This window comes from Pteropus medius, unplaced genomic scaffold, assembly GCF_902729225.1.
Source record: "Pteropus medius unplaced genomic scaffold, Ma_sr-lr_union100, whole genome shotgun sequence".
Classification (NCBI taxonomy): Eukaryota; Metazoa; Chordata; class Mammalia; order Chiroptera; family Pteropodidae; genus Pteropus; species Pteropus medius.
The window spans coordinates 890068-916955 of NW_024345872.1; the positions used below are offsets into that span (position 1 = coordinate 890068).

General features: G+C 40.9%; 1 protein-coding gene and 1 pseudogene across 1 annotated transcript in view; both read right to left on the reverse strand.

The window, feature by feature from the left end:
* CHRDL1 (chordin like 1) overlaps positions 1–26888 on the reverse strand; it is a 140142-nt gene that overhangs the window by 62147 nt on the left and 51107 nt on the right. The window lies entirely within an intron of this gene.
* LOC120612306 (transmembrane protein 126A-like) lies at positions 16520–17104 on the reverse strand (annotated as a pseudogene).

Below are 26888 nucleotides of genomic sequence, written 5' to 3' on the forward strand. Positions count from 1 at the left end.
CGGTACTTTGAAGTGGGATCTTTGGGATGTGATTAGGTCATGACAGCAGAGCCCTCATGAATGGGATTAGTACCCTTATAAGAAGAAACAGAGACAGGAGGGAGATGACCTCTACTCTCATCATGTAAGAGCACAGCATTGAAGGTGGCTATCTATGAACCAGGAAGTAGACTCTTACCAGACACCAGCTGTACTGGCACTTTGACCTAGTACTTCTAGCCTCCAGAACTGTGAGAAATAAATGTTTGTTGTTAAGCCACTTAGTCTATAGTATTTTTTTTTCTAGCAGCCCAAACTGACTGTTTTTCCATTGCCTTGTAGAACTTCTCAAATATTGCAAGATTCTGAGTGGTGACTATAAAGTCACTTCTGAGTCATCATGTTCATTAAGAACCCTTTTATGCCTCTGCTCTCAGCTGACTGGTAGAGCTGACTGCTCGTTCTATGGCAGTTTCCAAAGGAAGCAAGTTCACTCTGTCCTTATAATCTATTGCTCTCTGCATAGCCAGAGTACATGACATGGCCCCAGCTTCAAGCATTAGTTAGAGAAGGGCCTTACCTTTCCCAGAGGTTTAATAAATACAAGTAATGAGTACCAAAGAATGGAGCAGTCCCCCAATAAAGAGCAATCTCCGGGGGTGGGGAGACAAAATATTCACACTAAGATACCACTTTACACCCACTGGGACAGCTATAATAAAAAAGACAATAATAACAAATGTTGGCAAGAATGTGGAAAAATTGTAACCTTCATATACTGCTAGTGGGAATGTAAAAATGTAAATGGTACAGCTGCTTTGGAAAACAATTTGGAAGTTGATCAAAAAGTTAAACAAAGATTTACCGTATGAACCTGTAATTCTACTACTGAGTATGTACTCAAGAAAATTGAAAGCAGGGACTCAAACTGCTTTCATGAATATTCATAGCACTGTTCACATTAGTCAAAAGGTGGAAACAACTTGAGTGTCCATCAGTGAATGGATGGAAAAAAAAATCCATTCTATGGGGATTCATAGAATGCAATATTATTCAGTTATAATGGATAACCTCTGAAAATATTATGCTAAGTAAAAGAAGCTAGACACAAAAAGCCACATATTATATGATTCTAGAATAGGCAAATCCATGGAGACAGAAAGTAGATCAATCAATGCTAGGAGCTGTGGGGAGAGGAGAATGGAGAGTGGGTATGGGGCTTCTTTTTAGGATGAAAATATTCTGAAATTAGATGGTGGTGATAATTGCAATATTTTGTATATACACTAAAACCATCTAAACTGTACACTTTATAAGGGTAAATAGTATGTGAATTATATCTCAATACAGTTCTAATAAAAAAAAGTAAACCACTAAACATCTTAAAACACAGACACAAAGGCTAAGTATCAGAGTGTGGCAGGCCTGGATAAAATGAAGGTGCTGTGTACAGGGAGGCAGGTAAAGAAGGGAAAGGGAAATGTAAAAGGAAAGGAGAACCACAAAGGGGTTGAGAGGGCCCATTCCAAGTCATAATTTTGTCTGTGTCCCGTGACCATGCTCTGGGGTACCTGCATTGGGAGATATGCTGAGTTAGCCAGACAGCTGAGCTAAAGGAGGAAGCCGATGGAGGTTAGGATTTTCCTGCTTAGAATTTTCATGGAGATATTTCTGGGCCCACACCTTCAGCAGACAAGTGGCCTCTCTAGTCCCACCCGCAGCCCAACCCCCAGTGGGGTCCCAGGCCAGGAAATTCTTGTAGCAGATTCAGCCGATCACTCTGCAGCTCAACAGACAGACACAACACTCTGTTCTAACTAAGAAGGTGATGAGTGAGAAGAAACAGTTATGTGCCAGTCCAGCTGGAGAGAAGAGAGTGGATGAGGGACTGAAAACTCACACCCAGGTGTAATCCCAGTTCTTCCCTTTCTTGTCCAGAACCTATCAGTGAGCTATTTTTCATCCTACTTCCATTAATGTTTCAGCTGCTGTCAGTTAGTAGGTGACTCTGCTGAATATGCCATCCTGTCAGACAGATGCTGGGAAGAATGGCTTGAGAGTTTGTGCAAGAGAAGACCATGTCTCTATGAAGCAAGGAGTGCTGGAAGACTGGGCACTCGATTTGAGGGGAAGAGAAGCATATATGTTCTTGGCTGGATTGTGTCACTGGCTTGCTGTGTGATAAGACTGCTGTCATTTTGCACCTCTGGGCCTCAGTTTCTAAAGAACTTTCTACATTTGTGAGTATGTATATGTTTGTTGGGGTAATCACTTCACTTGCTTCTACTTCACAGAGACATAGTAAAAACAAATAAGATTATATATTTTTTGAAAAGGCTCAGGGAGAAAAGAAGCTATATGCAACACAGTCAATATTAATTATGGTTATTCCCAGATTATCAAGTACATTCCATTGGAAGGCAAAAAGAGATTTATAATTGAGTCTGCTCTGATAGTCCTGTTTGCAGAGTTTACTACATCCTTTAAAGGTTCTGCCAACTCTGAAAAGGCCCCTCAGCTTGTGATTTGCTGCTTTGCAGGTAGCAATTCTAGTCTCACAGTGTCAATCACCTTCCTGTGGGCGAGCACCCAAGGGATGAAGCTCTAGGCATGGAGCTGCATCATGGCATGACCTGGTTATAGTAATAAAGTGCATCTCAAAGATGCATGCCCTTGGCTAAAGAATGCCCTACATCAGACCAGCCAGTCGCTGCTCTCACTGTATGTCTTGCCAACTCTGCCCTGACTCATGCTAGACCAAACCACTCCCTTTGCGTACTCATATCCTACCCAGTCCTCACCATCTACACTCTGATTTCTTGCAAAAACTCTAATAGTCTGCCTGTACCCTTCAGTCTAGCACCTGATAACAGGTTTACTGCTTGCTAAGGGATCAATAAATGTAAGGGAGGCAAAGCTTATGCCTTAACTTCTCTATCTCCTCCTGGCTCTAGTACTAGTAAGTAGTAAGGAGGAACAGACATTCAGATGTTCGAATGTTGAGAGTCTGTTATTAATTCTGTTAAGATGTAAATATGTACAATCAGGGACAAGGTTGCTCTTCATTCAAGTCGCAGAGCTGGAGAGAAATAAGTATCACTCTCAAAGGGGATTCTGAAGTGAGTTACAGAATTTTGAGTGTATGTGGTTATGTGCATTCTTCTGGGAAGAGGGTCCATGGGTTCTATTAGATTCTCAAAATGTTCCATGACCAAAAAGAAGTGTCCCCACTATTTTAATACCAAGTGATGGGCCTGTGGGTTTCACCTCAACAGAACTGGAATTCTGTAGGTAACTCAGTCCATTTTCTAGGGATCTAGGCTTATTCATACTCATTTTCATCTTTCTGTGTGCTGAGAGCATTTACTGGTAAATGCTTCCCATAATCCAATCTTCAGAGGGAACCTCTATGTTCTGTCCTGTCAAAATGTCTTCTTCCACTTTACTGAACAGCTTTATCATCAGCTCCATTATTCAGCTCATGGACCATTCCAATCTCATTACATAAGCCTTCTAGGGTTTCCCATGTATATCGCCAAGAGGGAAAGGGAAATGTTTTATTCTCTTCGCAGAGGGAAATGAGGCCCAGAGCTGCCAAGTGGACACCATTATTTAGTGTCAAAGCAAGTATTCAAACTAAGGTCTCTTTATTCTACCTAGAGCCACAAAATATGAGGGTTAGGGAAGCCCACTAAAATCTAGTCCAACAATTGTAAAAGAAGATAAAACATAAATCCCTCTGTTTTCAGGGACCAATTCCTGAATCAATCTTTTAATCTCAACTTGGATTATGTAGCCCAACAAAGAACCCCTTCTGCAGTGGATCTGATAGGTCTGTCTTACTCTTTTGTTACTATACTATGGGTTTTAAAATTTTCTAATTACTCAACAGTGTAATAAATAGACTTATAATTGAAATGAGAATGTTTAATCACTATTCTGCATGATGCCCAATTGTTAATGACAGGTTTTGTAGTAATATGTGTCACTCACCGCCTTCTTCTTCTCCCTAAATAAATTAAAAATGAGTTCTACTATTACTTGGTTAATTCTAATCCTTTGGGAACCAGGCTTTTTTTTTTTTTGAAGGTCAATGACCCTTTGAAATGGACAAATTAGTCACTACCCTCAAGCAGTATTTACAGAAACAATGTGAGGCATCTGGCTGAGACAGTGGGGAGTGCAGTGAAGCATTCCTTTGTATTGCCGACACCAGCATTTCCCAAGTCCACTCTGCAAAGCACTCCTAGTCCACAAGATGCTCTATGAAAACAAAATTCTGTGCTTCAAATAAAATTGGGAAAAGATCCATATTCTAATCCCATAATATCCCTTTCAGCATGTTAAAGGATCTCAGAAGTCTCGTAGTAAATAAGCCTGTTTAACAACAATCCAGCATTTTCTCTGACTTTACTGAACCACCAGACTCTTCTTTTTATCTATGTAACAACTATGAACATTCCAGAAACACCATTTGGGAAGTGTTGCCAATAGCACATCTAATAACTAGATATTTTGAGGATCTGAATGTTTGCCATCTAACGGACACTATAAACTTTTGAATTCAGGACCCCACTCCCACTCTCAGTCACTCACTCTTCAGCTAAGACGTAACATGTTTCTCCTAGCTAGCTGCATAGCATCCTCCCTCCCTCTCTCCTTCTCTCTCTCTCTCTCTCATGAGCCCTGTGAACCAAGAGAAAACACCCCTGTGAAATACTGTACAGTGCTGTTAACTTAAACCATATAGTTTGGCGCTCGCAGCAATAGCCCAATAACATCAGGCACTGGGGATACACAGTAGTCAAGTCCAGGAGTTTGGATTTTTTCTGTATATGATGAGAAGCCAGTGAAGTGATTTCAGCAGTGAAGTTATTTGGTGAGATTTACATTTCTGAGAGACTGTTCTGGGGTGACTGGAGGAGAGACTGTGAGGTTGGAGGCAGGACCTGTCAGGAGGCTAGTGAAAGAGCCTATTGCTATCGCATTACATACTAAAGGAAGAAAAGAGGCATTCAGTACTTGAGGACTGAGAAAACTTATCCCCAAACACATTTTTTGTTGTGTTTGGAAAAGTGTTAGCAGCAGGCTTCAGAAAGTGGCCCCTGGAGGCCAATGGCAAAGGCTGTAGGGAAGGCGGTGGCAAATGAAGGCTCCGGGCTGCTGGAGCAGTTGAGCGTTAATAGGAAAAGGCAGTCCACCTCTTCCTGGAGATCGAAGGAGGCAAGTCATCTGCCATGTAATAGAATGACTAGAGGGGAAAAAGAAAGTCTGTTTCTCCTCCTGGGAAATCATTTAAGTACCAAAGTCAAAGTCCCTGCCGGGCAAGGAGTAACATAAGTAAGAGTATACAATACAGAGAACGGAAAGGAAGTGTTAGGAAATCTAGATTCAAAAGAACTCTACCATTGACTGCCAAGGGATGGTGACTATTCCTCAGGAGACAGAGGTGCGAATAGTAAAGAAATGTCAAAGATTAATGCAAATTTTCAGTTTGAAATTGGGATTCTTTTTTTTTTTTTGGCAGCCAGATGCTCATATGATGGCCCCTCTCCTAACTGTAAAGTTATTAGGAGAAAGATGATTGTAGGGGTCAGATATTAAAGTAAATGAGGCTTGTTACCATCTTTGGATTTAGCAAGGCCGTAAAAGCAGTATGAAGCTCAATCATTGAGACCAGTGATTTGCAAGAGAGACCTCTTCATTCTTAAGTGGACCACAGTATCTGGTGGGAGCAGTTTCAAGCTCCACACATCAGTCCATCCCTGACTGGGAATCATTGAGTATAATGAGAGATGTCACTGCTGGGAGTGTGGCATAAGCAGACATTTTAGAGGCAGAAAAGAGTTTGAGAACCACAATTCCAATACTTACAGTGATAGCATCAATAACATTAGCAATTAATATTTACTGATTCATGCTTATACTGAGCAGGCTCTGTGCTCAGCACTATATGTTCATGTCCATTAGTTCTGTTCTCCACAAGCTACCCCATGAGGTAGATATTGTTATTATTTTCCTCTACAGAAGAAGAAACTAAGATTAGGAAGTGGTTAAACTGGAACTGGAACTGTCTCTGGGCCCAGAAGTGGAGTTACACTCTACTGCTCTCAAGATCTAGGTTGCATTATAAACTATAGCTGGGATAAGAGACAACCAAACAAAAATCCTTTCTATTACTCCAATTGCTTTTCTTAAGTTCTTCTTATTGTTTCATCTGAAAAGGAAAACACTCTCTTTCACATGCAGGCACATACAGTAAGTCTTCACTTAACATCGTCGATAGGTTCTGCAACTTTAAGCAAAATGATGTATAACCAAACCAATTTTACCCTAGGCTAACTGATATAAACGAAGAGTTAAGTTACTACAGCATCTCATCAATGTTATAACAAAACAACGATGAACAAAACAATGTGATTTGAGGACTTTTTGTAGAATGTTTAAAACATATAAGATAACTAATCAAAAAGTACTTGACTACCTCACCTCCTATTAGCATCAAATGGTTAGGGAGAGCGAGAGAAAGGGGAGCAGGCATTGGATGGCCAGCTCCTTTTTTCAGAGACCAATAGCCCTCTACTCAAAACATGGTATAGGGACAAGCAGCATTAGTGTCATCTGAGAGCTAGTTAAAAATGCAGAATCTCAGACGCCCCACCCAGACCTATGAATCAGCATCTGTGGTTCAACAAGATTCCTAGTGACTCGTGTGCATATTAAAGTTTGAGAGGTACTGTTTTAAGGCTTCTGGTTCTAGAGCTCATCTTACTCAGAAACTTTAATAATGATCTAGAAATGAGTCAGCTTCTCAAAGGTTAATGAGTTTTGGGAAGGCTTTTTTTACTCCCAGTTCTGGACATACATAAAACGTTTGTTCCACACTGCCTCAATCTATGCCCCACAGGAAGATAAATGCAGGCAATCTTAGAACTGTGCTCCTTGCCACCCATAACTTTTGTCATCAATTCCTATCTCTAAGAGTAATGACAAAATACATTTAGTTAAACACCAGGATCATGGGGAAGTTAAGGTATCTATGCAAAATCACAAATACTTTATGAATACAGCAGTGGTTCTTGACTGAGGGCAATTTTCTCCCAGGGGACATTTGACAATGTCTGAAGACATTTTGGCTGTCATGAGTGGAGTGTGTGTGTGTGTGTGTGTGTGTGTGTGTGTGTCGCGCTACTGGTGTCTAGTGGGTAGAGATCAGGGATGCTGCTAAACATCCTCCATGAACAACACAGCACAGCACAGCCTCCCACAACAAAGAATTACCTGATTCCAAAGCCAGAGAAACCCTGGATTAAAGGAAATAATAAATACAAACAATCCGGTCCCTAAATATTCAAAACACAGCTAGAGAGAAAGGAAACCTGAAAGGGTTTTCTCCATTCTGACCAACAGCTATGTGTTGGACATGAAAGATCTAGCTGGCCTTGAAAGAGTGGTATACACTTTTGGCTTAGAGAGTTGAGCCTTTCATTGACCTAAAGGTCTTTTCCAAAACTATACCATGTAAAACCAACTGCTCAGGAATTCACGATACACACAGAAAATCTTTTTCACAAATATCAATTTTCAAACTTAGCATTAAATAAAGAAGAAACTATAACTTTGTTCTTCCCTTTCTGCTACAAAAGGCATATACCATCAAGCAATTAAAAAATTAAAATATATATAAAAAAATTGAACCAAGAATTAGCTATTGTTTGTGAGCATTAAAGAATTCCTAATGCCCTGGCAGTCAGGGCAAAAAGTGAAAGATTAGTTATATAATTCTTTTAGTTTCTAAGAGTAATTGATGAACAGTTTAAGATTCAGAATGGGTTGCCCAGGGTCACTGTTCATTACACTAAATGTCAACTCTTTCAATTTTCTGCTCCCAAGATACACATCCTAAGCCTCTTTACCAGCAAGAATGCAATTGCCTTTACCTATGGGTCCATGTGAAGTACAAAGTAAAATGTGAGGTTTGGGGGAATTGCCTTTAGCTTTATTTATAATACAAGTTCTCTGAGGGGATGACTAGTCTCTTATTCCACTAAGGTCTATAATGTTTCATAAGCAGCAAACATTTAAATACTGACAGGTTATTGTTGATGACTTCAGTCTAAGACTCAGCAATTTGAACCCTTCCTACAAAATATCATCCTTGCTTAAGACAAGTATACAGTGGTGCTGTGTACTCAATAAACCTATTTTCCACCTCCCCTCCACTCTGCTCCCAGCACCCAGCTACACTATATTTCACAGCCTCGCTTGCAGTTAGGTGGGACTATGTGAATGAGTTCTAGTCATTGGAATATGGTAATAAGTGATGCACATGTCTTCGAAGCCTGACATGCAAAACCTCCTACACTATTCTCCTTCTCTTTCTTTTTCTAGACCAAGGGTCCCATGCAGAGGATCCAGGGGAGGGCTCTGAAGCCCTAGAGGATGGAGAGGCCACTACAGTGAGGGCCTGAGTCCTTAATGACTCTATGGAGCATAATCCTCCCTCTCCCCACCCAGCATCCACGCCCTCCACACCATGTTTAGCCACCAAAATGTTGGGATTTTAGAGCAATTGGCTAATCCTGACTAATTCTTTTATCTTTACAAATATACTCCCTCTTCTAAAATCATGGGCCATTAAAGATTCATGTTATCCCATAATATGTTAATATCACCTGCACTTTCTACCATGTACTTTCCACTTCTCTCTTCCATCTTGACAACTGTTCTCTATGGCACTAAGGACAGGAACTGAATGACTAGAGTCAATATGCTCAGAACTTCTGCTCTGATTCAAATTCCCACGGAAAGCAAATCAAAGTGAAATCAAACCCAGAGGCATGGGAAGTCCAATTTTTCTCAGGCCTGCTGCCTAATGGCAATCAACCCTTGGATCCAATGGCTTGTAGGACCTGGCTCAGAGGCTTAAATTTATTTTTATGGCTTGTCTACACAGAATTTTAGGGAATGATTACTGTCCCAACTCTTTAATTACTAAGCTATTCCCTCAGGTGTCAGTGTCAATGACCAGTAGTGCTAAGGAAAGCCAGGTAAAGTTGGGCAAAAAGGACAATTGGGTCAGATAATGGAAGGGCTAGTCAAAGAAGGACATGAGGAAGAAACCTGGAAAGAAGTTCTGGAATGTGTAATAGTTATTAGGGCTATTCATCAATATTTCAGTTCTCTTCCTTCCAGACACATGGTAGCAAAGCATGGCCATATACTCTGACCAATGACATATGAACAGGTAATCTGTGTCACTTCTGGGCAGAAGTCTTTAAGAACCACAGTATAATTTTCTATGTTCTTGTTCCATGACACTAGAACTAAATTACAAATGGCAAGGCTCTGTCAGCCAGGGCCCCCGAGTAAGAATCACATGTGCCAACATGAGACGGACATGCAGTGTAAGAAATGAACCTTTGTTGTTTTGAGGAGCTGAGATTTGTAGCTTGTGACTGCCTCATAATTTAGCCTATTATGACTGTTATAAGGTATCCAACACTTGATGAAGGGACTCTCGTGTTCAAAATAGGAAAGATAAAACATATTCCCATAATTTTTATCTCTTCAAAGTAATTGAGGGTGAGAGTGATCACTTCCCCAAAGTGATACTCACAGGCACTATAGCAGCAGAAACCAAGGTCTCACCTACTAATTTGACTGAGTCCATTGTGTTTAGAACAGGGATTGTGAGCCAAGTCTGACCCGTGATTTGTTTTTGTAAATAAAGTTTCATTGGAACACAGTCATGCCCATTCATTTCCATATTGTCTATGGTTGCTTTCATACTACAATGGAAGAGTTGGTACGACAGAGACTGTATGACCTGCAAAGCCTGTATGATCTGCAAATATTTACTATCTGACCCTTAGAAAAAGTTCCTGACCATGGTCTAGAAGAAGCCAAATAAAAACGGATCCATGGAGTGTCTGGAAAAGAAATCCAACATGCACTGCCACTGAGATTAAAGAGTATATGCTTACTCTCGGTAGCTACACACAGATCAAGAGTTGGTACTGGCAGAATTTTAATTAGTGCTTCAGGCCTTTTTGGAGATAGAGAAGTGAAGGGAGATCTGATACAAATGATTTCCAATAAGCACATCTTTAAAGCTGTATTGATTACTACCCACCCCCCACCCCAGTATCAGGATGGGGACAGGATCTGATAAAGGGTCTATACAGTATATGTGAAGATTAGTGAACCTGACAGTCCTCAGGATGACTCAGTGGAAAGTTGCTTAAGTACTTGCTCAAAATGATTCACTGCCTGGAGATTCCATAGCAAGTGAGAGTCTTAGGCTAAACTGGGCATTACGGTTTGTCCACTTCCCTGAACTGAGTACAGGGCAAGCAGGCAGGCCCTATGTGAGGGAGCAGGCTTTTGGAGGGTCTAATGAGGGTCTCAGCCTGTTAGACATTGCCTCTGCTGTGGCCACTGGCTGCCCTCTGGGGTGGGGGTGTATATGATGTGGCTGGAATGCTAGGAATCCTGGCCTGGCTTAACAGGCACTCCAATTGGCATGGTGTTCTATATGCTCCAAAGACTTTCTCCAGTGTCCTTGGCATCCAATGACTATACTTGGGCTTAAGATTTTGAGAGATGAGCAGGTCTCTGGAAGCTTTCTATCTCAGTACCAGATCACTCCTCCATTAGGTGGTACCAGCAAATGAGCTGACCATTACACTGCAGATGGGACACAGGCCATTTGCTCCCTTTCCTTGGCCTGGCTCTTGGAGCCAAATGCTTGGCCACAATTCATTCTTTGGTGGCTATTAACAGGTTTTGCTTCAATTCAGCTGTTGCTGAGTTACTGTTTGTTGACTCAGTGTTGGGGGGGAAAATGGGGTAAGAAATAGAGAGAGGAGAAGGAAGATGAAAGAATACTTTACTCGGACCTATGAATTGAATTGTCTTACCCTTTTAGCAGTTGATTCTGAAGGTAGTCTGGGTTTGGTGTTTTCTCTCCATTTCTAAGGTGACCAGTAAGATATGGCTCCCAAGTACTACCTGTGGTACCTTTAGTTCTAGGTGATTGTGTTTTGCCAGAGAAAAACTGGATAAGGAAGAGAGTTAAGCCTGATGTTCCTGGTTACCATTGAGTATAAAGAACTCAGAATGCAGATGGGGTCTGGAACCCAAAGCATTACACCATTTTCACCAGCCTGCCAGGCAACTTCCCAAGGTTCTCTAGTCTATACTCAAATCCCTGCACTGGCCATGGCCACATCAGCAGAGTAGAGACATCATGTCCCTTGGTTGAGACAGCATGAGCACTGACTGACTCAAATGCACTGAGTAAGATAGAAACGTATTTTCTTGAAACATATTACATAAAACATAATAGACAACAGGAAAGCCTTAGAGAGTTAATTCATTCCACAAACATTTGTCCAGAGCCTACATTGTGCCTTGGCGTATGAGGAGATAAAGATACTTGGGTTCCAAATTATTTTCAAATATCAGGGGATTAATCTCAGTTATAAGCAGTGAAGAGAATGGAAAGGAAGGGGGCATTTACTATTTTGAAACTTATCTGCGAGAGAAATGTGGCAGTAACACAGTCTAGGAAGTGGGGAGATCTAGGTTCCAGGTTCAGCTAATTTGTCAAATGTGAGAGAAGGGGCTGGAAAAAACATCTCTTCAAGATATAATTTTTTGTGGTTGCAATAATATATGATTCCTGTCCTTAAGAAGTTTATAATCTATTTACAAGACACTGAACAGATTAACCAAAGGTACAAAATTAAATTCAACACAGGAAAAAGTATCCAGTGAATGGTATAGAGCACTGCCATCCACCACAGTAGCAACTAGTCAACTGTGTCTATTTAGATTTAAACTAATTAACATCAAATACAACTTAACAGGCAGTTCCTCAGTCACATCAGTCACATTTCAAGTGGCCAGCAGTCACATGTGCCAGTGGCTGCCATACTGGACAGGACAGATCTAGAATATTTTCATCATTGCAAAAATTCTATTGGGCAACATATATACCAGTATAGACAACATGCACCAAAGATGTCCAGAAAATACAGATCTTCTCCTCCAAGACTTTAGGCCTGGACTCTTCATGGCTGTTCATCTATAACCAATGCTGATCTCCCCAGACAGTGGGGCTCTGCTCCAATCACCATTATTGTCCTGCTCTGGTTGCTCAGCACTCCACACTGCCTCCACTGACTCTGCTCCTTTGATCTTTCCCCAGGGTCTGTGGGAAAGCCACAGCCACCCAGCCCACTCATGAAAAAGTCCCTTTTAAACAGACCCATGAATAACTAGATAATTCAATAAGTCATGAATCTTTTAGAGCTCCCTGGGCTATTTGCCCAAGAGGTATGGTAAGCAAAGTCTGACAATGACCAGTATGATTGATCAATGAAAGTTAGCATTGTATTTATTAGTTGAGAGGAACAAGCATGTACAGGACTGAGGATAAAATCCTTATATGCTCCCTCCACAGCACTATTAATAACTTGAAAATACACACACACACACACACACACATCTAATTTAATCCCAAAGACTGGTTTCACACCAAAACAAAGCAAATAAATGAAAGTAAAACAAAAGAACAGAAAGATAGGTACAAGGGCTCCCAAGAGTTCCTTTAGCTCATGACATGGGTGTGAGTGTGAGCGTGTGAAAGTGCATGTGAGAGCAAAAGTGGTAGAGAGTGTGTCCGTGAGGGTCACATGTGTGTCTGTGGGAACTGTGTGAAGGGGCAGGCAAACTTGGAGGCTTTGGAGTGAAGGCTAGGCAAATGTGCTCTGATTCAGAGGAAGACTTTCCATTTCTCTTGCTGGAGATAGGAGAATTTAACTTTTGTCTAACGACTGCATGCTTAATTCCTTTGAAGGGGGTCAGGGAAGACAGTGTCATAACACACATAATGTTAATGGCTGCTATTTTAACAATCTAAACTCACAGCCCTAGAGTGCCAGGAGAAACTAAACAGTCTTACTGCAAAGGCTGCATTTAAAAAATCAAATAAATAGCTGAAGGCACACTCACACTGAACTTGTGCCCAACTCAGTGTCAATCAACAAGTTTCCATTGAATGCTGGACAGGCCAACCCTTCTTCCAAAGAGAACACAGAAAACATTCCAAGTTCAGTTTGAGGGCAGCTAGCTGCTCTTCTATATCCTGTCCTTCCCAGTTTTCTTTCCCTTTTGCTCTTTCCTTCTCCCTGCTAAGACTTTTGTTCCCTCATCCAGCTCCTCCCAATTAAATTTCTTTCTAATGCATTTCTCTGGCTCTGGCCCTAAGTGCTGTGGTTCTTCTATTCTGTGTTCCTACACATGAAGACAGAGCTGCTGAACTGAACCTGAAGGCAAGTTTGCACCATCTGTAAAACAACAGTTTCCCATATGCCATGTGCTCCGAGTAGAGATGGAGACAGTCTACCCAAATATACACAAAATAATGCTATGGCTCCACTTGAGAAAACTGACGTTTTGCTAAGGCGCATACTGAAAAATTGTATTGCCCCAGTGTTAGGATGTGCCTAGGCACATATTTGAAACTAGCCAGATATAGCCACTAAGTCTTAGAACAAAATCCTCATCTCCCTCCTGGACAGCATGTTCTTACTTCCCCAGACTGAACTCATGCTAAAATAATAAAAAGAGCTTGCATTTATCAAGGGCAGACTATAAGCCAGGTCCAGTGCTAACCCTCTTACATGTATTAATTCATTTAATCCTCACAATGGTCTTTTGAGACAGGAACTATTATTATCCACTTGCACACACCCCCCCACACACACACTATGTCACCCCCTTTGCACTACCTCCTCAGAACTCAGTTATTCAAGATCCCCTCCCCATAGTCTCTCCACTGACATCTAGAATTCTATTCATAGTGAATCATTTTAGTTAAGCATTGACCTTTCTGCTGCTAAAGAAGGAATCCTCCTGAAGGGATAACCCATCCTTATTCTCATCAGGTGTTAGTGAGAGAAGTGAGGTTGTGGGAGACTGAGAAAGAAGGAAGGGGGTGCAAAAAGATACCTAGGAGCACTAAAGACAAACTTCACCTACTCTCCATATTTGCAGTTGGCTGACTCTACAAAATGATGTCTGATTATATTACATACGAGGTACTGGGCATCCATTAACCTGACCTTTCAAGCTTCCTCCCTCCTATGCAGACCACACCCACGCTACTGAGTCCCATGCATGCCTTTTCATGTGCTCTGCTCCCTCCCCCTTCTCCATCTGGCAAAGTCCTATTCATCTGTCAGAACCCAGCTCGAATGCCCACTCTTCTCTGAGGAACCTGGCTCCTGTAGAATGTCTTTCTCTCTCCCCTACCTTATCAGCCCTTGTCCACACCTCTACCTGAGTAATCATTATGCCTATTTTCCCCACTATACTGTGAGCTCCTTGAGGCAAGGACACTGAAACCTCAGCATCATACATAAGACCTGGCCCAGCACTTGCACTCAGTGAACGTTTGTGAAATAAATTAATGAGTGAGTGAATAAATGAGTAGATGCATACCACCAACTTCTGGTTCAGAGGAGATTCCCTTCCCTGGGTTTCTCTGGGTAAGGCTGTTGTCCAGGGTTTCTCAATAGGGTCACCACTGGAATTTAGGGTGGAACACTTCCTTACTGTATTTTGTTCCTACTCATTGTAGAACATTTAGCATCCCTAGGTCCTGTCCACTAAATGCCAAGGACATTCTCCAATCACCATGATGACCAAAACAGTTCCCCCAACATTTCCAAAGCCCTGGGAGACAAGGGAGGACCGATTCTCCCTGTCCGGGAAGCACCACTATAGCAATGACTCTTTTCCTTCATCCGGTGGTCTGAGAGGCCCCATGCAGTAGGGTCATGATGTGTTCCTGCTTGAGGTGCTGGATGACAGGCACCAACCAGAACGTGAATTAGTGAGAAAGTAGGAACTGAAGAAGTCCTGACCTGCTAACAGGAATTATGGCACATTAATCAGCACACAACAGTACAGAGCAAAGAATCCTGTTCAACGATTTTATGTGTGGAGGTGGGAGGAAGGTGTCAAGACTAGCTAAAAGAATTCCCATCAAACTTTCAAGGTAGTCCAGAGATTACCTTGTCTCTGAATGCATTTTCAGCATGACCTCATGTTTCTGCTAAGGGCTCATTCTGCTTTGAGAACATCAGCATTACTGGGCAGCACGCTCACACAGTGCACCTCTGAAAATCTAATCAGAAGGCAATTGAAAGGAAAGGCAGAAGTGATATTATTTATTTTATGCCTTTTGCCTGAGACTTATTAACCTGTCACCTGTTTCCTTTAGACCTTCCATAATTTTACCTTGGGGCTAGAGACATATGGTCAGTGACGGTTTATGGGGCTGCTTTCATTGGGATCTACAAGAACAAGAACCAAAAATGCCAGTTTCATTTAGGCTTTGCCAACGTTCTCTCTTAATGATGCAATCTTGGGGTTCAGGATTTAAATTCCTTCTTTTTCCTTCTGCACTCCGCCTTGCTTATATATACCTCTTCATGCTTTTCAAAGCAATTCACACATCAACTTAGTTTTCACTGTCAATGCAAATCTTAGGAAAATGTAGGAATTATCACTTGTATTTTCCAAGTTGAGAAAAACAGGCCTAAAGAGGCTGGCTGGCTCTGTGAAAGTCCCACGGTGAATTGGGGGGAGAGCAAGGTTAGAGACTGTGCCTTCCTTCCCTCATGACAGCACAATACAGCCTCAGTTGGGGGGAGGGAATGTGTACACTGTCGGGCTAAAGCTCTCCTACTTCCTAAACATGATCCCGATTCTGGAAGCCAAATGAGCCCTCTGGTCTGTGAAATAGATCTGAAGCTAGACAGCTTCATTCAGATACTAATATACTAGTGTACTCTGCTGCTTGGAGGTCAAAGCTCCAGAGGCGCCAAATGCCTTCTTACTAATTCCAAGGGCATATCTGGAGGACAGAGAATACACCCTTCTCCGAGCTTTGGCACTTCTTTGCTTTGTGGAAAAAAATAAAACACAATAAAACAAAGAAGACCAAAATAATATAAACAATTGAACAAAAATAACAGAACCTGTCCAACAGCCATATGCACGTATAGAATCCTACACTTGATTGTAACACTTAAAGGTCACTTTTGCCTCCAATCATAACCATCTAAAACAAATGAAAATGTAGTGTCATTTAAAAAGACATTATCCTGGGAAATATAACTAGAACATAAATGTACGGTTGTAAAACAAACACCCCTGTAACCACCATGCAGATCCAGAAAGAAAGGAATGCTGACAGCCCAGAAACCCCCTCCTCCAACACTGGAAGTCACCACAATCCTGACTTTTGGGAGAATTGTTGCCTTACTTTTCATTATAGTTTTATCACATTTGTGCACCTCTCTAAACAATATCGTTTAGTTTTACCTGTTTTGAACTTCATATTAATTGAATCACATCGTACATGTTTGTGTGTGTATATGTCTTTTACTCAACATTAAGCTTGAGCTGTAATACATTGACTTTTTTTTACAGTTTTATTTTTATGTACACATTTGCTTAAAAATCACTGAATTTTTAGGTCAGGTTCAGGACAACTGAAGAGCCTTGATAAGTAGTTTATATTGTCTAGAGCCAAGGTATGCTGCAAACCTAGTCTAGAGCGAAATGCGAAATAACATCTTTCTAAAGACAGGCTTAGAAATTCTGGCCCAGTAGATGAAGACATTTCCTTTCTCTGATAGCAAGGCTGAGGCATACCTGGCTGCTAGGCTACCATTCACAGGTATAGCCAAGAAAACAAGGTACAGACCAAAAACAAGACCAAGTAATCTACCCTGTGTTATGGTACAGGTTTCATAATTTAAGTCACCTGTATTCAATGGAAAATATACAAAATCTTTTAAACATATGTCAAAAATGTGATCACCATCATTGGTAAGCCTACATCTGCATGAGCTTGTGTCACATTTAAGATGCGCTTACAAAGATTGTTTGCTATTAGGCCACGGAGAGCAGCATTAAGTCCAACGTATGTTGATCCATGTTCAAGTAAGTACCTCTGTACTTCTGGAAGTTGGTTAATTTTTCTGGTTATGATATCAAAAATTTGATTTTCTTCAACAGTGTCATCTGGTTTATCATTTTCCATCTTGAGCCTATGCTCTCCTCCCAGAAGTTGGTGCCTCCTCCGGCCTTCCTCAGCCAATATGGCTCACTGCAATCTTTGCTCAACTGGCCTGGGCACAGCCATCTTATATTAACTTTTAAAAGACTTCTAGAAGCTCCCCATATCCATGTCTAGAAGTACTTCCTCGTACTTACCTTTTTTTATGCTGACATTCATTTCTGTCCATTCCCCAACCCTTTGGTGATGGAAGGAGAAAGCTGATTAGCGTCCTCTAAGACCCATTTATCTCTCTGAAGATTGTCGATGTCCTGTCAGTCTTTCTTTCACCAGGCTCAATAATTACACTTTTCCTTCAACATTGCCTTGTAGGTTTGATACTCAGATCCTTTAATAACCTTTTTAATAAAACCATACTGAATGATGCCAGCCATGATTTGCCTCAGAAAGCAATCTCAGAGGAGGCCCTTTTGGAAATGTACTTCTCCAAATAAAGGGAAACAGAGACACAGTTCTATCTCTATAGATTTCTCTGAATGAAGACAAAACTTGCCAATAGTCAGCTCCTAATAGATGATGCTATCTGAAGTTCCTTGAGAAATATTAATAAGGAATATGTCTGTCTTTAAAACCCAGCATTTCACACAGTCATTACTTAGTTACCACTGTCACTGTTCAAGACAGTATGGTCTCTCAGGTCTTCCTCATCCTATGAAAAATGTGCTCCGAAAACCAACATTTGCTAGATTTTTCTAAGACACTTTTGTTTTATCTTGACTTCATCTCTACCACCTGCCTCTTCTCAAATTTCTTTTCCATTCTCTTCCACATTAATAAAAAAAGATACACTACCACATGGATGAATCTTGAAGGCTTTGTGCTAAGTGAAATAAGCCGGTCACAGGAGGAAATATACTAATGATTCCACTTATATGAGGTACCTAGCATGATCGACTTCATAGAGTTAGAAGGTAGAATGGGGAGTGCCAGGAATTTGGAGAAGAGAAAATGCAGAGTTGTTTAATGGGGACACAGTCAGTTTGGGAAGGTGAAGAATTCTGGAGATGGATGGTGGTGATGGTTGTGCAACAATGTTAATACATTTAATGCCACAGAACTGAACACTTAAAAATGGTTAAAATGGTAAAATTTTTATGTATGTTGTACTACAATATTTTTTAATAAAAGAAAGATATTTAAAGAAAGAAAGAAGAGTGAGGGAACAAAATAAGAGAGGGAAAGAAGAAGAAGGAAGAGAAACAGAAACAAATCAAAGAAGAAAGCAAGTCAAATTTCCCTGACCCCTCTTCTTAACCCCTGTTTCTCTCCTGTGAAAATAATAAAGAAATATACCATATAAAAGGTATGATGGTGACTGTAGACTCTAATTTGGCCTTAGATCCCTGAAGACATGATCTTGTGAAGGTGGAAAAATCAAAGCTACAAAACTGGTCAACCATTTGGGCTATAGTTATTTTGCATACAAAACACTAAAGTGGGGGCCTGGTGAAGATGGTAGAGTAAGTAAATGCTGTGCTTGCCTCCTCTCATGACTAAATCAAAATTACAACTAAACTATAGCATAGCCATCATTGCCAGAGTTCTGGTTGAATAAACGTCCTACAACTGGGGACATACAAAAGAGGCAACCTTGAGACTGGTAGGAGGGGCAAAGGCACAGAACAGGCTGGTCCCACACTTGCTTGTGGCAGTTGAGAATTGGAAGGATATCTCAGCTGCAGAGGTCCACCCAGAGGAGCAAAGGGTCCCAGCTCACACTGGGCTCCCCAGTGCAGGGTTCCAGTACCAGTTAATATAAGTCCTCACAATTTCTGGATGTGAAAACCAGCTGAGATTATGGTTGATTGAGACAGAGGGCAGCTTGAGTCATAGACACTCCTCCAAAGAATCCAACACACAGACTTACTCGCTAATAGATTCACTCGCTCTGAGCTCCAGCACTGTAGCAGCAGCTTGAAAGGCATCATGAACATATGGGGGAAAAGTGAACTGTCTGGCTTCAAAGTGAGAGCTGGAGGAGCAGCTTTCTTCTAGACAGAAGAGCTGGCAGAATCCATTGTTTCTTTGTTGCACCCTTCCCTGATCCAGCGTGCAGACACATACAGCTACCATATCTGTGTCCCTATCACCTTGGCTAACACTGGTCGCCCAGCCCTGGTGATTCCATGAGACACTATCCCTCCCAACTTGCAGGGCCACCCAAGCTGCTTCCAGTGGCTTTTGCATACAAATTGCCTGTCTTGGCTCATGCTTCAGAATTTCCTAAAATCTCTCAAATGTTCACAAAACACAAAGAAGTAGTATTTGGCCTCAGCATGCCCCATACCTCTTGCTGAGCAGTCCCAAGCCCGGCACTAGTATCAGCTGACCTTGGTTTGCAGCTTGGCCTCTCGAGGTACCTTAAAGCCCACTGCAGGTAGTGGCTATCTGTAGATTATCTGGTGACTAATGCCAGGTGGCCCTGGGCACGAAACAGGCTGAGGCTGAACTCGGCCTGAGGTGGAGCCCCTCCCAGGAGGCACCAGGACTGACAAGCTTGGTGGCTGGCTTTGGACCCAGCCTGAGCATTACCCAGTGTTGCAACCAAGGACAACAAACACAAAGGGAAGACTGGGCAGGCTCTAGAGCCCTGCTAATGTGAATCTTGCTCTATGTGGTCAGCCCCTTGCCATGCAGTCCTTGCAATTGATCAACCTGAGGGTCAATCCCTCCCACTGATGTACAAACTGCAACCCAGGGTCGACTACAACAGGAGGGCACACAGAACCCACACAAAGAACACACCTGGAGTACCCAACTCAGATGACCAGAGAGACTGTGCCACTGGGCACCACAGCACACTTACTACATAGAACCATTCTACTAAGACTGGGAGACTTAGGACCCCTACCTAATACATAGAAACAAACACAGGGATGCAGCCAAAATGGGGAGACAAAAAACTGTGTCTCAAATGAAAGAAGAGAACAAAGCTCAAGAAAAAGAACTAAACAAAATGAAGACAAGCAATCTACCATAAAGAGAGGTCAAAATACTGGTTATAAGGATTCTCAATGAACTTGGAGGAAGAGAAGATGAACTCAGTGAGAATTTTAACAAAGAGAAAAAGGAGATGGAAAACATAAAAGGGAACCAGTCAGAAATGAAGAATACAAAAACTGAAATGAAAAATATATTACAGGGAATCAACAGTAGATCAGATAAAGCACAGAATCAAATAAACGAATTAGAAGACAAAGTAGCAGAAAACACCCAATCAGAAAAGCAACAAGAAAAAAGAATCCAAAAAAATGAAGATAATTTAAGGGGCCTCTGGGACAACATCAAGCATACCAATATTTGCATTATAATGGTACCAGAAGGAGAAGAGAAAGACCAAGAAATTGAAAATCTATTTGAATAAATAATGACAGAAAACTTCCCTAACCTGGTGAAGGAAAGAGGCATACAAGCACATGAAGTGCAGAGAGTCCAAACAAGATGAAACCAGAGGCCCACACCAAGACACATCATCATTAAAATGTCAAAGTTTAAAGACAAAGAGAGCATTTTAAAAGCAGCAAGAGAAAGTCAACTAGTTATTTACAAGGGAGCTCCCATAAGATTGTCAGCTGATTTCTCAACAGAAACTTTACAGGCCAAAAGGGCTTGGCATGAAATATTCAAAGTGATGAAAAGTAAGGACCTACAACTAAGATTACTCTACCCAGTAAGGCTGTAATTTAGAACTGAAGGACAGATAAAGAGCTTCCCGGACAAGAAAAAGCTAAAGGAGTTCATCATTGCAAAACCAGTTTAACAAGAAATGTTAGAGGGTCTTATTTGAGAAGAAGAAGAAAAAAGAGATAAAAAATATGAATAATAAAATGGCAATAACTACATATTTACCAACAATTACTTTAAATGTAAATAGATTAAATGTTCCAATCAAAAGATAGGATGGCTGAAAGGATAAGAAAAAAAGGCCTTTACATAGGCTGCCTACAAGAGACTCACTTCTGATTAAAGTACACACACAGACTGAAAGTAAAGGACCCAGTAATTCAACTTCTGGGTGTTTATCTGAAGAAACTCAAAACACTTCTTCGAAGGGACATGTGAATCCATATGCTCATTGCAGCATTATTTACAATAGCCAAGATATGGAGGAACTCTAGTGTCTATCAATAGTTGAATGGATAAAGAAGAGTTGGTATATATATACAATGAAATATTACCCAGCAATAAAAAAGAATGAAATCTTGCCATCTGCAACAACATGGATAGACCTAGAGGGTACTGTGCTGAGTGGAGTAGGTCAAACAGGGAAAGACAAATGCCATATGATTTTAATTACATGTGGAATTTAAAGAACAAAATAAAACAAACTCATAGATACAGAGATCATTTTCATGGTTGCCAGATGGGAGGGAGTTTCAGGATAAAGTGGGAAGGGATCGAGAAGTACATATTAGTAGTTACAAAATAGTTATGAGGATGTAAAGTATAGCTAAGGAATATAGTGAATATTATTGTAATAACTCTATGGTGTCAGATGGGTACTAGATTTGTCGAGGTGATCATTTCATAAGTTATATAAATGTCTGATCATCATTTGTACACCTAAAACTAATATATTATATCAATTGTTATTGAAAAATAAAAATGTTATTTAAAAATTATTCATTTAAGAGGTAAGTGACCACTTTCAAAGATAGATGAATTTATCAGGAATCAAAGCCTCAATTCAAAAGATGAAGTTGTAATAATTACAGAATCTTAGGTATCAGGCAACTTGGCAAGGAAGTGAGGTGGGGGAGAGGGAAACTGACACAATGCTGGCTGGACAGGTCTCGGGAATCACAGGTCACAGAAAATCAAGGTAATACTCACCTGCTCTGCTTACTCAGAGAGTAGGCCCTGGTTTAAGGGTCAGCTCTGCAACCAGGAAGAAAGCTCGCTAAAGAACATTTTACTAATCCTTTCTTTAAAATGCCCTAGATTTGACTCTTATTTCAAACTAAGTTGAAAGCAGAGTAAGCTGAAAACACTGATTTTATTTCAAACTATGTTGATTGCCTTCCCCTTTGAGAGTTTCATTTGTTTATCAGCAGAAATTCCTGGGCTAATTCCGAGAAATGCCATTCATTTCTTGCCAACAACAAGTTATGGACAATGGGTGGAGTTGAGCAGGGAGCTCCCCACGGAGGGTCCTTCTTTGTGGACATGACAAGCAGGGGCTCTGAATGTGGAAGATGGCAGAAAAGAACGGCTTTGGATGGGAGCTCCTGGAAAGCAGTGAGGCCAGCCATATGGAACAGTGTGTGCAGGCTTGGTCTTGGGGAAGTGTCACACTGCCAAAGTATTTTTCCAGGTTGCTTATGTTCCCCACTATCAGAGAAACAATGTTGTCATGATGCCTCTAGCCTTCTTCAGATGCACAGGGATCTCTACTCCAAGATCTTTCCCAGGACTGCTCTTTGTAGGCAGTGCTCTTGACCTTCTTTATCAAGATCTCCCTTGGGCCCTATTACTATAGTGCAATCTTCAGTCCAACTGCATTAGAATTAAGGTCCTTGTTTAATGGGCAGAATATTCACTTTAAGTCAACTCAATCAGAATTTTTAGTGTAGGATCTGGGAGCCTGCATTTTTCAATTCTCCCAAGGTGATCCTTAAGCATATTAAAGTTTGAATAACACTAGTTTGGGGTCTTGTTCTAAAGTGGTCCATTACCCTAATGAGCTTCTCCAAACTAAGATACTGTATATACCAAAACCTTATTGCTATAATAGAAATAACTTCTGGAAATTGAATGGCATAATATAAGACTTTCTAAAACATATACTAAAGAACACTAATTTTGCAAAGTGCTTAATGAAAAATCAGTCCAATGGCTGAATAAATTTGGAAAATACTGTATCCCATATACCTTTCTTGCAGATTCATAATGTGTATTATTAATACATCAAAGGCTCTAGGAAGTCCTGCATTAAAAGAAACCTGTTCAACTTTCTCTAATCTAGAAACTCCTTCTGGTACCCTTATTATGAGAATGTTGATATTCTTGATGTTGTCCCAGGGGCATCTTAAACTATCCTCATTTTTTTTAATTCCTTTTTCTTGTTGCTGTTCTGATTGGGTGTTCTCCGCTACTCTATCCTCTAAATTGTTGATTCAATCCTCTGCTTCATTCAATCTATATTTCCTTCTAATGTACTCTTCACCTCAGATATAATATTCTTTATTTCTGACTTTTGTGTTTTCCATCTCCATTTTTATGTTTTCTATCTCTTTGTTAAAGTTCTCATTGAGTTCATCTACTCTTCCCCTAAGTTCATTGAGTATCCTTATAACCAGTGTTTTGAACTCTGCATCTGGTAGATTGCTTGTCTCCATTTTGTTTAGTTCTTTATCTGGAGCTTTGTTCTGTTTTCTTTTCATGTGGGACATGTTTCTTTGTCTCCCTATTTTGGCTGCCTCCCTGCATTGGTTTCAATGTATTAGGTAGGGATCCTAAGTCTCCAGGGCTTAATAGAGTGGCTTTATGTAGTAGGTGTCCTGTGGGGCCCAGTGGCACAGTGTTCTCTGGTCACCTGAGTGAGGTGTTCAATGTGTGTCCCTTGTTTGGGTTGTATGTGCCCTCCTGATGTAGTTGAGCCTTAGTTGTTGTTTTCATTTCAATGGGAGAGATTGACTCTTGGTGTGAATGGGTGTGAGGATTGGCCAGTAAGGGGCCGACCCTACAGAGGAGAATTCACTTTAGCAGGGCTCTGGTCCCTGCCCAGCCTGCTCTTCGGGTGTGTCCTCTTTAGATGCAACCCTGGGTGGTGCTCAGGCTCTGATGCAGGTCGAAGCAAGCCACTGGCTATGTCCGCCCAAGGGCCTCCTCCAGCTTCAAGCCAAGTTCAGCTACAGCCTGTGCACCTCCAGAGCCACCTGTTAAGAGTCACTAAGGAAACTGCAGATGGCTGCCACCCATGCTGGGCTTATCAGTGCCTTGAAGGGCCAAGCCAGTAACCGAGGCTGGCTGCTGCTATTGGCAGGGTTGGAGCTACTCAGTAAGGGGTACAGGGCATGCCAAGGCCTGATGCTACTTCTTTTGGTTTTGTGAACCTTTGAGAGATTTTAGGAAATTCTGTAGAATGAGCCAAGACAGGCCATTTATAATAAACCACTGGAGGCATCTTGGGTGTGCTGCATGTTGGGAGGGTTGGTATCTCAGGGAATAACCAGGGCAGGGCAACCTGTGATAGCCAGGTTGATGGAGACTGAAATATGGTGGCTGCCTGCATCCTCATGCTGGTACGTGAGCAGGTTTAACAAGGGGACAATGGACACTTCCTTCACTTCTGTCCTGGAGAAAGCCACCCCTCCAGCCCTCTCCCAGAAGCCAGACAACTCGGTTCCTCCCCATGTGTCCGTGGCACTCTTCAAGCAGCTGCCCCAGCACTGGAGCTCAGAGCAAGTGAGTCTGTCAGAGAGTAAGTCATATGCAGGCCCCACAAAAGGAACATCTGTGATTCCCACAGCCCTCAGTCTCACTCAGCCACAATCCACACTGGTTTTCACAGCCAGAGGTTGTGTATTTCACAGCCAGAGGTTGTGTATTTCTCTTCCCAGCACTGGAACACTGGATTAGGGAGCCTGGTGTGGGGCTGGGTCCCCTTGTTCCTCAGGGAGGGCAGGGGGCTCTGCAGTCAAGATAACTCTTCTGATTTTCATCCACCACATGTGGTTGTGGGACCAGCCCATTACATGTCTCCACCTCTCCTACCAGTCTTAAGGTGACCTCTTTTGTATATCCCCAGTTGTAGGAGTTCTGTTCAGCCAGAACTCAGGTAACTCCCAGTGGTGGTTTTTCTGTAGTTTCGTTATAATTTTGATGTGGCCATAAGAGGAAGTGAGCACAACATCTACCATCTATGTCATCTTAATCGGAAATCTGTCATTAACATTAATGCTACTGAATAGAACACTTTAAAATCATAAATTTTATACTGTGTGTATTTTACTATAATAAAAGATAAATAAATCCCCCTTGAAATTTTTCCCTTAACAAATAAAACTGGAGGGAGCAATAAACTCCTGTCTGCTTGAATACTGTAACACTGAAAGTCACGAATATGGACATGGTCAAAGAACTAGATTCCCTTTTTATATAAATGTAGAAGATTGGAGGAAAGAAGAAAAAAATGTGTAGAGATCACAGACCAAAAAAAAACAAAAACAAAAAACAAACAAACAAACGAACAGAAAACCAAAAAACAGATTAGAATGGTCCAGCGACTTGCAACTCTCACTCTAAACTGTTAAAGTCAAATTTCCATATTACTTCATCTTATATAGTTCACTTCTGTTACAGTATACATTTCTGTAATCTAAACTTATTCATATACAAGTGATCAATAAGAGAATGATGTTGGTATAATACAGAAATTGCGTTGGTTCATACATGATTTTTCCCAGAAAATTAATATTTTGCACCATCGAGTGACAGAAGCTGAATGCCAAGTATACCAACACAACTGAAATCAGCAAACCATCAAAGAATACAGTACTCTAGCCTATTCTCATTCACCTCACATTCTTCCTCTTAGCTTAGTTTGATTATAAACTCTGTCTTATAAGTGCTTATTACATGATTCTCTCTGATCTTTGTGCATTTTTCTCGTCTCTGTAACTAAAAAGCCTAAATCCTTCCTACATTCTCTTCCTTCAAGCTAATGTCACCATTTTAAGAGATAAAGTTTCTACTTAGACTAATATTCTTTTATATTAGAAATCTAAGATGCCTTTTTAAACTGTGCTAGCTTTTTATTTGTATAATTGTTTTGTTAGTACTCTGGTTACAAAGTTGCATAAGTTTCTAATTGTTTTCTCCAATCCTGTTTATTCCTTAAGCCCTATTACTTTTCAGTGTACAATTCTGCAGAATGTGAAGATTTTCAGAAATGCAAATATTATAGTATTGTACAAATGTCTGTATTCACTAGCTAGCTCACAACCCAACTCTTGTTGAGAGGAAAGTGGCATTGGGCTTCTAGCTTTTCCTTTCAAGAATACACAGACTACAGTGCATCATTAGAAAGGTTGTTTCCTTAACCTAGCTTGAATGTAAAAGGCTGGGGTGTGGGATGGCTCTTCTGGCAAAGCCACACTGTCATTGTCCATACTAAAACCATATCATAGAGCTAAATATTTCACACTTAGCCAAAAGGGAACACTGTGGATTAGGTCTCTGGTAACAGATCAAATCAGATATTCTGGCAATTTTATAACAACTCTTTAATGATCTGAGAATGGTAGAATACCTCTAAGGGAACTTTTTATTAATTCCGAAGAGCGAATTCTTAATGGAATTGTCATTAAAAAACTCTTAGATAATATCATGATTTAGGTTCTTGGTCATTATGAAACAGTCTTCTTTTGGTGATAAAATTATATATCAAGAAAAAATGTAAAGAAGTCATATTCTTTCTTCTCCTCTCTCACCTTTACCACTCCACTCTCCCCAAAGAGAAGATGTGGAATTTCATTCTTATAAATCTCTTATTATTGGGGACTACAGAGTCTTGCTTAGAAACAGATTGATTTAAAGACTTTTCTGACTTCCGTGAAGTCTTGACTTTTTCCATTAAGTATCTTCTAGCCTCAATGAAGCATCAGCCTATTTTGGCCCAGTAGAGCCCTGTTGTACATGACCAAGACTTAACGTCTACCATGGAGGCTTGGGAAGTACTTATTTGCTCTTCATGGGAATCAGTATATGTTTCTCTCTTGCAATTCTGGAAAAGCAGTCTTCATAC